Source organism: Fringilla coelebs (genome assembly GCF_963513975.1).
Source record: "Fringilla coelebs genome assembly, chromosome: 1".
Classification (NCBI taxonomy): Eukaryota; Metazoa; Chordata; class Aves; order Passeriformes; family Fringillidae; genus Fringilla; species Fringilla coelebs.
The window spans coordinates 151,646,246-151,660,116 of record NC_140028.1 but is presented as its reverse complement, the minus strand read 5'-3'; positions in this window follow the sequence as shown (position 1 = coordinate 151,660,116).

Genomic DNA, 13,871 nt, shown 5'->3' with positions numbered 1-13,871 from the left:
TCACCGGCTGGTACAAATCACCAGCAGGACAGGACTGCTGGGAACGTGCCTTGAGCTGATTTATTTTCCAGCATCAGTCTCATTACATGGTCATGACAATGGGAAGATGCCATCAGCTCACATCCCAGGCAGCAGACCAAGAACTCAATGTTACAACTCACTTTAAAAGTTTTTGACCAATCACTCAAAGCCAAAGCACATTGACAGTGGTTCCATCCAACCACTCTAAGCACACGTACCTTTGGTTAAACAATGCTTGATTATTTCAAATACAATACCTGCATGTGAGCCTTCAAACACAATGCACAGAGCTCCGTTATTAAGCTTAGAACTTCCTAATATCTCACTAGATAAACTTTTCTGCAGCTTAGGGAGTTATTCCAGACAAGCATTAATACACAGACCATTGTTCTATTTGTCCTTACTTTTCTACTTTTTAAATAATTTTTCTGCTGACCAATCTCATCACTACTGCTTAGCTCTAATCACAGTTCTGCAGTCTCTGAGGCCTGTCTTTTGCAGTTTTGCCAAAACCCTCTGATTTTATGGATTCCCACCCGCAGGATGCAGGGAAACATCACCAAGGCTCATTTTGGGCTGTCTGCAGAGCTCATCCTGCTCCTTCCCTGGTGGTTTGCCAAAACCCTGGTGGTGGAGCCAGAGGGGAAGGAGCTCTTGGCTTGCAAAGGAGACAGTGACTCCTTTTGTTCTGCTCCTCTTTGCTCTAATGAAATCCCGCTGAGATTCCCCCGTGGATGTTCCAAAACTGCCATTTCCTATTAGAGTGACACTATTTTTACTCTCTACTGAAGCTGGCCAGGGCAGGTCAGTAGGACTCCAAGTAGCCTTTGATTATCAGAAAAGTTACAAAATCCTTAAAGTTCCTTCAAGGAGTAAAGAACCTATTTCCACACAGAGTAAATATTCCAGCTCTGAGCTGCTTGGCTCCTGGCTCCTGACATGTATTTGGGATCCTTCATGCCTTCCAAAGGCTGACTTTCCCTTTTCTGCAGCAAATACTGACAGAAAAGAACCTGAAACATCCTTTTGAAAAGTGGGAAGTCTTTGGGTTTGCAGCATGACTTTCCACTGGGTTTCCATGCCTGAAGGTTACTGAGGTAGGAAAGATGCTCAGCTGATTTTTTGTAAATACTGAGCTTTACCTTTTCCACTTTAAACTTTTCTAATCATTTTGAGGAGTAGAAGGGTCATCTTTTGTCCAAAAAAAAAAAAAAAAAAAAAAAGGAGAGGGGGAATGTATGTGTCTGTTCCAGATTGCAAGGCAAGATGGATTCTGTTACCATCTGTATAGCAGTTTTCTGGTGTCAGGTGGGCAGTTTGCCTTATCTCTCTCTGAGTGATCACAATCACTCCTCCCTTGACAGGGGACATCTGCTGATAACAGCTATGGAATGTCACTGCATGGCTGATAAGAACTACAGCATCCCATTGGGAGATGTGAGCCCAGAGGGAGGAGCCAAGCATTCCTACCCAGATATAATCTGGAGATTCTGACACACACACAGCTCTCCTCCCCTGGACTCCCCAGAGGAGCAGCAGCTGCTTCTACTTCCACGGATCTGCAGAGGAAGAACACACCCCTTTCCTATAGGACCCCCTGCTCCAGCAGAACCACCCCTGACACTGCAGGAGGGCTGCAGCCACAATTCCAATGGCCCTGCTGCCAACACCCTGACCCACAGGGTGTCAGGTTGAGTTCTGACTCTGTTGGTGTTGCTTTGGTTTACTGCATTGTTTTATTTTATCCTTTTATTTTTCTTCCCTATTAAAGAACTGTTATTCCTGCTCCCATATTTTTTGCCTGAGAGCCCCTTGATTTAAAATTCATAGCAATTCGGAGGGGTGGGGAGGGTTTGCATTCTCCATTTCAGGGGAGGCTCCTGTCTCCTTTAGCAGGCACCTGGCTTTCCAAACCAAGACAGGGTTTTATGGGTACTTGGGAAATATGGAATGGCTTTTGTTGAGAGGGACCTTAAAGCTCATCCAGTGCCATGGGCAGGGACACCTTCCTCTGTCCCAAATTGCTCCAAGCCCTGTCCAACCTGGCCTTGGACATTTCCAGGGATCCAGGGGCAGCCACAGCTGCTCTGGGCACCTGTGCCAGGGCCTGCCCACCCTCCCAGCCAGGAATTCCTCCCCAGTATCCCATCCATCCCTGCCCTCTGGCAGTGGGAGCCATTCCCTGTGTCCTGTCCCTCCATCCCTTGGAAATTGTCTCTCTCCATTTTCCTGCAGCTCCTCCAGGTACTGCAAGGTCACACTGAGGTCACCCCAAAGCTTCTCCTCTCCAGGTGAACATTCCCAGCTCTCCCAGCCTTCCCTCCCAGCAGAGCTGCTCCATCCCTGGGATCATCCTGGAGCCTCCTCTGGGCTCTCTGCAGCAGCTCCAGCTCCTTCCCGTGCTGGATCCAGGGCTGGGGCAGCTCTGCAGGTGGGGCCTCACCTGAGCACAGGACACAGGGGCAGGATTCCCTCCCAGGACCTGCTGGCTGTGAAACCCATAGGAAATAAAACCAGGTCATAAAGGTTTTTCCTATAGGGAGACAAGAAATTGAGGGAAAACATTTCTAAAATTATCATAGAAAGAAGATCAAAGTGCACAAACTTCTTTCTGTATCTATTTTTCCGCATCCAGCAGAATCCAGTGCTCTGCTGGTTACTGGAAGCCCTTCAGAGGTCAACAGATTCCATGGAAAGAGCTCTCCATGGTTTGAAGTCCCCTCTTTTTTGAGTGGTGTCTCTTCTCCTCCATTCCCTTTCCCACAGGGAGCAGAGGGGCATTGTCCCCAAATCCTGAGGTGGCTTCCATGGCTGCTCTCCCCAGCTGCTCAGTGGCTTCTCCACTCCAACCCTGCAATTTTATCCCAAAACTAAAAGGTGAGCAGGAGGGAATTCAGCTGCTTTTTCCCAGCCTACCCTCAGGAGCTGTTCACTGGAGTTCATCTTTCCCTTAGGCAGCTCCAGGGTAAATTTTTGTGATCTTTAAGCTTGATTTTTTTTTATTCCTCTCTCTATTTTTTTTTTTTTAATATTTTTTAAGTGAAAGGTATCATGTTCCAAATTAAACTCTTGGAAATTTGCCAGCAGTGTTAAAAACCTGCCTAAAATATGCTGAGAAAAGGAGTAAATTGGGGAAAATTGTGTTTTGGAGAGGAAAAAAAAAAGAAAAGTCTTGGTAAAAGTCTTTCCAGCATATTTGTGAAACAATTTATGGGAACTCTAAACTAGTGAGAAAAATGCCTGAAAGGTGAATTTCCTTCATGCAGGACACAGGGAATCGAGGAGGACATCTTCCTAATTTAGCAATTCCTTCATGGATGAACATGTCAACAAAATTCTGCAGGCTCTGGAGTGAATATCCCAAATTTTTAAGGTGGGGAAAGGGTGAATTCCAGGCATTGCATTGATCCTTCACTTTGTAAAAACCTCATTTGTCAGCACAGCCTTAATTCTAAGAACACCTGGGATGTCCAGGTGGATCCTTGGTCTCACAGTCCCTCATTCCATATCCTAATTCCTGGATAAATCATCTGAGGCTGTGCTGAAATAAATAATTCCCAGTCAGGCATCTCCCTGCAGGGCAAGGAGTCTCTGGGAAAAAACAAACCACCCAATCATTCCCGTTATTTCCATCCCTCTTCATTCTTTATTTCTTCATATTTTAGGGATGAATATTCAGTGGGAAAGAGAGGGTTTGATACAGATCTTAAATAAATTCCTCTACAATACCATAGTTAAGACACTCCTTGGAGAGGGAAAATCTCTTTGGTCTATCCCTGATTTGTGTTGATTTGGGAATTCCGCAGGAAAACACAACCTGTGGGAGAACCAGCCCCTCTCTGTCCACTTCAAGGGATTTTAAGGGTATTAAGGAGATTTGATTTTTGAAATCATTCAAATTATTATTAAAATATTAACATTAATTATTAAAATTATTATGATTAAATATTATCATTAAAATAATTTAAAATTATTTAAAATTATTTTCTGTGAGAGATTGTGCCCTCCTGGAGCAGCAGCTGGAATTCAGACAAAAGATTCCAAACTGTGTCACTTAATCCAGGGGTTGTAGGTTTGGGAAAAAACCTCAATATTCCCTGTGAGTATGGCAAGTGCTCCTAGAAATTCCTGCTGTTTTCCTGCCAGAGTTCCCTTAATTGTTCTGTCCTGTATGGAAATGGAGATTTTAAGTCCCAAACCAGCCCCTCTGATTGCAGCTCTGATATTTATTTGGGAGATGGATAGAAAAAGCCAACTCAAATTAAATCAAATACTTGTAACAAGAAAAGTTGTTTTCTGAAGAGGAAAATAAATTTGGTCTGGAGAAGAAAATAAACTTTTCCTAGAGGAAAACCCGAAATAATGTTCATTTTTATTTATTTTTAAATTGTTTATTTCAAACTTTCTTTAAAATATAATAAAAATCCCACTTTAGAGAGAGGTGATGAGTTAAAGGAAAACATTCACTTCATTGGAATTTCAGTTTTTCTCCATGTAAACTTTGGAAACACCAAATACAGTGGAACTTCAGCCTCCAAGAAATGTAAATCCTCTATTTTAAACACTCATTTTAATAGCAATTCTCTTGAAGGTTTTTGGTTTTTTTAAACAGAGGATGTCTCTGAATCTGTGTGAACTCCATAAACACTGAAATTAAAATTTGGATAATTGTTCCAGCTGTGGTTTGGGAAGTCCAAGCCTTCCCCAAAGATTATATTTGGGAAAATGTAATGTTTTAGAGACACATAATTCCATGTACAGCCTGTTCTGTGGGGATCCCAGAGTGCTGATGGAGCCTGGATCTGGTGCAGTTCAATCCCTGAATTCTCCAGTGTCAGTGCCTGAACTGCCCCAGGGGATGGAGAGGAAGAACAAGACCCCAGTGCTGCAGAAAACATTCCTGGTCCCCCCAAATCCAGGGACAGGTTGTTCCCTGCCTGGAACCAGGAAAAGTCGAGATAAAAGCCACAGGAAACAGATCCAAGTGGAAGTTTTTCCTGTTTGCTCCTTTTGTTTCCCTTTTATTGCTCAGAAAAAGGTGTTCATTTGTAGGGTTATGAACTCTGGAATGTTTTATGGCTGGAGGGGTTGGGTCCTCACCTCACAATTCCATTGGGATTTTGCCATAGCTTCGTGGTTTTCATACTGACTTTGGATTTGAAGAGACCTTGCTATAGAAACAGGTTAAAAACATTTAAAATTATTTAATAAAATTAAAATGAGAAAAACCAAGGATATCATGAGCTGGGAGTACTCTTTATGTTGGGCAAATATCCATAGGGATGAGAAGAAGTTGGGAGCTCCCTGGGGAAGACATGGAATGAATCCTCAGCAAGAAATGCCTTTAAAAATGAACCTGCTCCCATTGCACACTGAAACCTTGGGGTACATGGACAATTCCCAATCATATTCCTGTATGGCCCAAACACTTCCACACACAATATCCTGAATGGTTTTCTGGTCATTTTCCAGGTTTTACAGTGAGTCCCAAACACTGGAAGGGTTCAAGTCCAGGACAGAGAATGTGGCAGCTTTAGCACCAAACATTGGCTGAACCAATCCATGTTCCAGGAGAACTCCCACAATTCCCATAATCTCCTCCCCAGGATTAAGATTTCCCCTCCTACACCTTTGTAATCTTTTATTTTGCTATGGTAATTTCACTGCATGAATAAATTCCTCAATCCCATCCCATATCCAGCCACTCTTCCTGATCCAACACTCCTGTCCCAAGATGAACAATGGTATCCAGGTTTTCATTTAGGATTTTCAGGGAAATTAAATAGGAAGAAAAAAAAGACAGGACTGTGAAATTATTTCAGGATGCGATGAACAGGGAAAATAATATTTTTAAAAAAAGACAAAGAGTTTTTGTGTTAGTACTAAAAGCAGCTGTCCTTAATAATCCAAAAATGGAAACAAAATAATTAGGAAAAATGAAATGGAATAAACAAGACCTTGGAAAAAGACAAAAATTCCTTCTTGAACCTTTTGCCTTATTTTTTTCCCCCAAATATTTGCTTTCATGCCCTGATTAAAGATGAAAAAAGATATTTTGGAGAGGACAGCCTTTTCCATGAGAAGAATAATGTGGGTTTCACTGAATTTCCCAGATTCCCAAGAGCTCCTGGGAGGTTATTCCCAAGCAGCCACTTCTGGAGATCTCACCCCTGATATTCCTCTCCTTCCCAGCCTTGTAGCAGCACCAGAGGAGCGCTTGCCACAAATTCCTTTTCCTGCTTCCTCCTTCCACCAAGTTTGGAGTTTATTATTCCCATAAAAATTCTTTCTGTTGGATTTTCCCAAGCACTGAAGAGCAGAAGTGCTGCAGCAAAATGGAAATTTCCTCTGAAAGTAGTTGGTGGTCCTTTCCTGATCCAGAAATCCAGAGTCAATAGGACATTGTATGGAATTCTTTAGGGGGTAAGGAGAAGAGAGACCTGGCCTGATGTTTGTGACTGTGTGGAGAAGGTGAACCAGCAGGAAAAGGAACTTTGGGAATGCTGTGGGTTCTACGCTTTTTGGGATTGATCCATGGCAAGAGTTTCTGCCTCAGTGCTGAGAGGTGAGGAATTGATCCAGTTGGGATGGGATAATTACATCCAGCTCTAGTTTGGGTTCTCAGGACTCAGTCAAAAGCACCAGGGAATCATGAATAAAATCCTCCAGAATTATCAGAGGAACAAGTGCATCTCCCCAGGAATTTATCTGCTGGCCAGACTGAGGGGCACAGGTACTTCTCCTGTGCAAGGTGCAAATGGAATGCTTTGGATTGGGATCCAAGGGATTGGATATGGGCTGACTTTATCTCTCCCATTTCCCAAAATAAAAACCCCAAAACAATAAAAACCAATCCAATAAATTTGGAATAAATTGGAAGCAGCAGCAGTGAGCAGGACTGTAAAATCTTGTCCAGTTCCCCCTTCTCTCCCTGTCTTATTCCAATTGTGCAGCTCCTGTGTGATGACCTTGAAGGCTGGAATGTTTCCTACCATCCCATTCCCACAGCCTGAAGGAAAAGTGCCTTCAAGTCCTTTTGCAAAGGCGAGGGAAGGGGGGGAGAGGGCGGATTTCCCATTCCCTGGCCTCGTGCCTTGCCTTGGGAGGGCTGGGATGGCCCCCCAGGTTAGTCCCAGCCTGGAGACGGATCAGGCCGTGCCTGTTGTGACTGGAAGGCGTCAAAAGACAAGGGATCCAACCCGTGTCATCAATTAACTCATTAAAAAGTGAAATTCAGAGCAGCGGGAGACCTCAAATGAAAAGATTTGCCAACGAGTCCTCCCCACTGGGCCTTTCAGGGATTTCTGGGAGGTCCTTTTGCTGCTGTCTGGATTTCCCACCATCTCCTGTCGCTTCCTGCATGAACTCCATTCCCTCTGAATCCCAAAGAAAGTCCCTTTTTTGCCGTCGCTTCCGAGGCTTCATTGTGGCTTTGCTCCCTGCCAGAGGCAAACCTCCAGCTGTCCTCAGGAAATGTCCCAGTCTGTCCTCATTCCCTGGGCTCCTGGCCAGAGGCTTCTCTCCCTCTGGCTGCTCCCTGTCCTCCAGAAGTTTCTCCCAGCTGAGCCAGCTTAGGTATTTTCAGGAAAGAAAATTCCATCTTCCGCTGTCCCAATGTCCAACCCGACCTCGGACACTTCCAGGGATGGGGAATCCACATTTTCTCTGGAAATCTGTGCCAGGGCCTCACCAGCTTTGGTAAAAATCACAGTTAGGTCTCTCTGGAGCCTTTTCTACTCCAGGCTGAACAACCCTCAACTCCAGCTCTTCCAAGTGTAATCCAAAGGAATATTGAGAGGGAAAATTAGGTAAAACTTGATGCCAAAGTGGGCAGAGAGGTACCATGGACAGAAAATGGGAAACAGGGAAAAGAGACCTCCAAAAGAATGATCCAGGGGAAACCCAACCTCTCCCAGTCTCCCTTTCCCCTCACATTCCCTCCCAAGGAAGCAGTGGAAGTCTGGCTCTCGGAAGGATTTTGCACTCCTTTGGAGCAAACACTGGCAGTTCTGCAGGAATTAATAATCCCAGAGTGGTATCCATGGCATCCCTGGGGCAGGATTGGGAGCTGTTTATGTCTGTTGGCTTGATCACGCCCCACTTGATGCCAAATCCTTGCCACTGACTGACTCAGGCACTAAAATTCCTTTTTTTCCTGCCAGATGTTTTTTATTTGGCACAGAACCTTCCAGGGTGTCTTTCAATCATTCCCTCTCTCCATGTTCAGTTCCTAAAGAAAATTCCTTCTGCTGAGTTTTCTCCCTCTAAACCATCCCCAAATATCCCAAACGTGATGCAAGGATATTCTGAAATCTTGGGGATGGTTTTTTTTCTTGCACTGAGCACTTAGAAATGTAGGAAAAGGAGCCTAAAATCCAAGGGCTGCAGGGTGGAGGAGCAGGAAGGGCTCTGGTATCCATGTGGAGACAGAGGATCACTCTCCCTCCCTGGAGACTCATAAATTAACTGGATAAAAATAAGGATTTACAAGGATCAGCCACCACTTTTTATTTATGTTTTTCTGGGCCACACCAATGGAATCAACAGAGCCAGGTTTGAATAACGATGGGACAAATTATTCCAGGGAATGGGCACAGAAGACACAAAAAAATAAGGAATAGGGGTATTTTTTCATATGGATTGAAAATGTTTCTCTCTTCCTAGAAGGGAGAAACGTTAGTAATTATTTTCAGGACAAATCTGTCAGCAAAAGGGTGGAATTGTTCTTTGAAATCCATGATTAATGTCCCAATAAATCTCTATCCTAAGGATTGGGAAAGGTGAGGAAAGATTTGCTGTCTAGAGACAGCTCCGACTCATCCATAAGTTATGAACTCACGAGCGATAGTCAGTCGTGCTTGGGAATATTTTAAATCCACTGAAATTCCTGGCTGGCAGTGCCACACCTCTCCAATCCTGGGGATTGATGGATCTCTCCTTTCCCATTTTGCTCCCCTGATGATTTTCCCAGAGTCGGTCACTGGGTTCAGTGAACTTAAAGCCTCTCCCCTTCCAGGGCTCTGGAATTTCTTCCTGGCACGGAGACAGGATTGCTCCTTGCCAGTGACTCAGAGCTGGCAGCAGGGAAGGGACTTCCTGAAAAACACATTGCACGTGTCCAGTTGGGCAAGTTATCCATGAAAACCTCTGCTGCCTGGCATCAGGGACAGGGTTGGGAATCTAGAAAGGCAAGAGGAAGGCAAATTCCAGATATTACCAGATCTGTTCCTGGAGCTGGCCTTGGTGGAGGTAAAAAAAAAAAAAAGGAAAAAACCTCTGAATTCTGTTCTCCCACTGACAAAAGATGGGATAAAAAAATGGTGGCATGAGAAGGAGTGGAAGGAAAAGGTTAGGAGTGGGATGGTGCCAGAAAAAACAAAAGGATGGCTGCCATCCCATCTGGATATGGCTCTGGAAGTGGCAGGGATATCCATGCATTTTAAGGGGGTTGTGGTAGGAAGTGTAAGTTGAGGTCAGTCCCCAGCATCTCAGGATAAAACACTGGGAATATTCCCTTAAATATCCCTTTAACAAATATCCCTTGACCAGACATGGAACTCCTCTTCAGTATCCCCAAATTCTCTGGGAATCTTTTACTTTCTACATGTGGGTATCATTGCCATAAGATTGAAGTTTCCTGCAAAATTTCTGTAAAATTTGCATTTCTCCACACCCCATTCCTCTGCCTGGTGGATTCCCAACAGAGAAGCGAATTGTGGGATAGATGGGATGTATCTTTTAGGATATTTCTGGAATGCTGGAGGCACAGACAGGAGACAGCACAGCCTTCACTGCTGCTCTGCAAGAGACCTCTTGGAGTTCGTCCCATGCCGAGAGGTTTTCCTTCCTCCATTCCCACTTGGAATGCAGCTGCCTCCAGAACATTCCTAGGGAAGTCCATATGGATTCTCCATGGAGGTATCCCAGAGAAGCTCTGCGGTGTCAAAGACACCAAGTGACCTCTGGAATTGGGTCCCCACACTGATAAATACCCAGGAGCTGTCTTGCCATGGATAAAAACTCCTTTGGATTCTTGGCTTATCCTGATCCAGCTCCCTGTTTCGGCAGCAATTCCTGGGCGAGGTTGCCCTGGAATTTCACTGCTTCCCTTGGATTCTCCAGCAGGGAAAATCCCAGTGCTCAGCCTGAGTAATGTGAACTTTAATTAGTGAATGATCCCAAAGCATCTTGGCATCCTCACACTCCAGAGGCATGGAGAGCCATGGATTAATGTGCTCCCTCACCCTTCAGTGTGTCCCTCAGAGCTGAATGGTGGGGAAATCAGGGAAAATCAAGGAAAAAAGGAAAGCAGGCAGGAACAGTCCTACTCAGGATGAGGAGACATTTAATAAAACTATTTATAAATATTGAAAACATTTTTGGGTTTTTTGGGGGTTTTTTGCATGTGTTTTTGTTTATTTTGTTTTTTTTTGTTTTGTTTGTTTGTTTGCTTGGTTTTTTTTTCCCTAGGATTTGGTCCTCCTGAAATGGAAGTTTTTAGGAAGCAGTGGGAGAGAATTCCAGGCTTAGGCTTGGAGTTACCCAGCTGTTCACAAGTCAGTGTAAGAGTGCTGAGAAGCACAGCACTAACAAGTGTCAGGTTGCTCAAAAGTTCCATATTCCCCAAAATTAGAGGAAGCAAGGGAGGAAGGGAACCTCAGGAAGATGTTTTGGAATTGCATCTCCTGGGACTCCTGGTGGAATGGTGCCTCCTGTCCTCCTCCTCTCTCCCTCAGGGACAATCCAACCTGAGGGGGGAGGTTCATGGAGGAAGAAGGAAACGGAAAAACAATTTTTCCATTTAATTTTCCCAAATAATTTTTCCAATTTAACTTACTTCTCTGCTGGGAGAAAGGAAAAATAAAGCACTGCAGCTGTGAGAGACTGGAATCAGTCGGGAGGCTGGGCTTGGATTTCCTTGGAAAAAAATTACAGCTGCTGTTGAGTTTCAAGCATTTCAAATGAAGATATGAGGAGACCAAATTGAATTTGAAATGGAGATTCCTTAAAGGTGATAGAGAACCAAACTCCATGTGCAAACCCTGGGTTTTACACGGAAAAATGGCACAGGAACGACCCTGCCACAGGTGAATCCAGCATGGAATTCTCCTAGCCGTGAGCTTCCCTCTCTGCCTGAGGCTCAGACCCAAGGTTTATATGGATAAATGATAAATAAAACAGGGAAGAGCCAATTTCCAGCCCCCCAAAATAAGCAGGATAATCTTGTGCCCATAAATCAAAACTCTCTTCCATCCCAACCTGGCAAATTCCCAGTGGGAAAGAGCCTGGCTCTGCTCGGCATCCCACAAAAAAGCAATCCCAGAAATTCCAGATTCCTCCTCCTACCCCAGCACCTGGAGCTGGGATCCAAACCCCCCAAATTTCTTGTTATTTAAAGCTGTTGTGTGATTCCAACACATCCAAATCCACATCCACAATCCACACTCTGGGAATTCATGGGGAGCTCTGAGTTTTCACAGCTCGAGCAAGAGATTGCAGCAGGAATGATTCAACTTCCTCTTCAAAGGCTACAAATTAGGGATTCTCTCCTTCATGGACTTTTGTTAAAGTCAAATATTTAAAAAAATAAAAGGAAAGGTCACATTTCCCCCTAAACTTCGTATAAAATTTGATTCTATTGTGTCCATTTGGATAATAATTACCTCTCATGTCAATGATATATTTTTGATATATTAATGTATCTTTTTTATCCACTTCAATTTAAATCTCTAAATTTCAATCAATGGAACTGGAAGTGTTTCAAGTAGAATCAAACTTTTTGTAAGGAGGTTTTAAAATAGAACTTTTTGATCTTGATTTTTAACCCAAATCAAGTTGGAATTGTCAAGGAATCCTAAAGCAATTCTAAAGGAGTGAAGTCTTGGGGTGATTTTCAACCACAACAAAAGAATTCTTGGCTTCTCTCACTTTTTCTTTAGGATCTCAACCACCAAATTTACATTATGGGAGCCCAAAATTAATAATTATTTCAAGTATATTTCATTAATGATCTAATTTAATGAGATTTATTTCTTCTCTCACATGAAAAAGCTTCAATGTCCAATCCCCTCCTAATGATGACAGTTAATTTAGAATTCTGATGTCCAACATTTGGTTTTGAGAGGGAAATAAAGAAAGATTTTGAATTGGCTGCCCCAATTGTCCTTTGTTCTGTTTTTTATCTCTTTTTGGATGAATTAATCTGCTTTTAGAGCAGCTGAAAGAAGAAGATGAGTGCAATTATTAATCTTGAAATAGATGGGCAGTAAATTAAAGTTCACTTTAAGAATATTTAAGATAGTAGAGATTAATTTCTGTCTATGAATGTTCCAGAGACCGAATAATTTTTCTTTAAATAAATGAAATTTTTAAAAGATAAATAATTCAAAAGAGAAATGAATAATAATGTAGTATTTTAAAGTTTTATTTTTATTATTCATTTTGATTTTTCATTTTTTTCACTTTGATTTTTATTTTCATCGTTCATGTTTTAAAAAATGTTCATTTTTCTATTATATTTTATTTTTAAGAAATATAATAGAAAAATGAGGAATTTTCATTTTTAATTTATATTTCTTATTTTTAATTTCTATTTTTATTTTCATTTTCAAATTCTTTTTTTTTAATTTTCATTTTAATATTTATTTAATTTTCTTTTTTTTTTTCCTCAACCTGTGCTATGCAAGAGGTCAACCTAAAGATCCAAGGCCAGTCTTGACTCAAATCTCTGTTTTCTGGGAAGTCTAAGATTAATCTCAGAGATTGTTTGGTTCCATTTCTGACATCTCTTGGCTCTTTGCTATGTGTGATGCCACGACTCCGAGTTATTTTTGGGAGTACACATCCACCTCCACACCCTGCTCCGTGTGAAATACGGGCAGGATTAAACCCTGAGGAGATGATCTGAGAGCATCCAGCAGGAATGCTTCATTCCTGGCTTTCCTTGGGAAAAATTCACCTCACAGCCGTGGAAAAGGAGGCGTCCACTTGTCAGAAGGAATTGCAGCTCTGCTCATAAATCACTGGGGATCATCCAGCAGAGCCAGCGGGATCCAGAGAGCGTCCAAATGTGGGAATGTCATTTCCTGCTTTAAACTGATGCCTTGAGAGGCTGGCCAAGAACAGAGACTGGACAGAGCTAGAGAATAAAGCAGGGATTTATCCAAAGGATCTCCTCCATGGACCCACCTTGGGCAGCCCCAGAGCCCAGCCAGGGCTGCACCCAAGATGAACCAAAATGGCCCCAAAATGCCCGGCCGGGCACGGGGTCTCTCCCTGGGATCAGCTCTGCTCCATTTGCACCTTGCAGTTCATTGTCCCATCCCAGCTTTAGCCCCTGCAGTCCCACCCTGCTTGTTTTTCTCTCTCCAGCCCACGGGGTTTGTGCTCCTGGCCTGGGATTTGGCTCATTTGTCCTTGGTGCCCAGCTGGAGCAGGAATTGTTTTGTCTCCCTGCTCTGTGCACAGAGCTCAGCATCCCCTGATGTGAAGCTCAGACCCACACACTAAAGCAGCACAGAATGTGAAAATATAAAAGCTAAACCTGAGGCATCAATATAAGGCACTTATTCCTTGTATTTAATTTTTTTTTTCCATTTGATGTCAAGGCCAGGTTGGACAGGGCTTGGAGCAGCCAGGGAAGGCGTCGCTGCCTGTGGCAGGGGCTGGAATGAGTTGACCTCATCATGAGATGTCCCTTCCAACCCAAAGCTCTCTTCACAGAGCAGGAGCTGCAGGATCCTCTGCCTCCTCTATGGACACTGCCTTTTCCCAGAGGGATTTCCCTGGCACTTTTATCCCAAATTCCTGGCCACTCATTGCCCTCCTCTATTCCCCTTGGCAGAGGTACC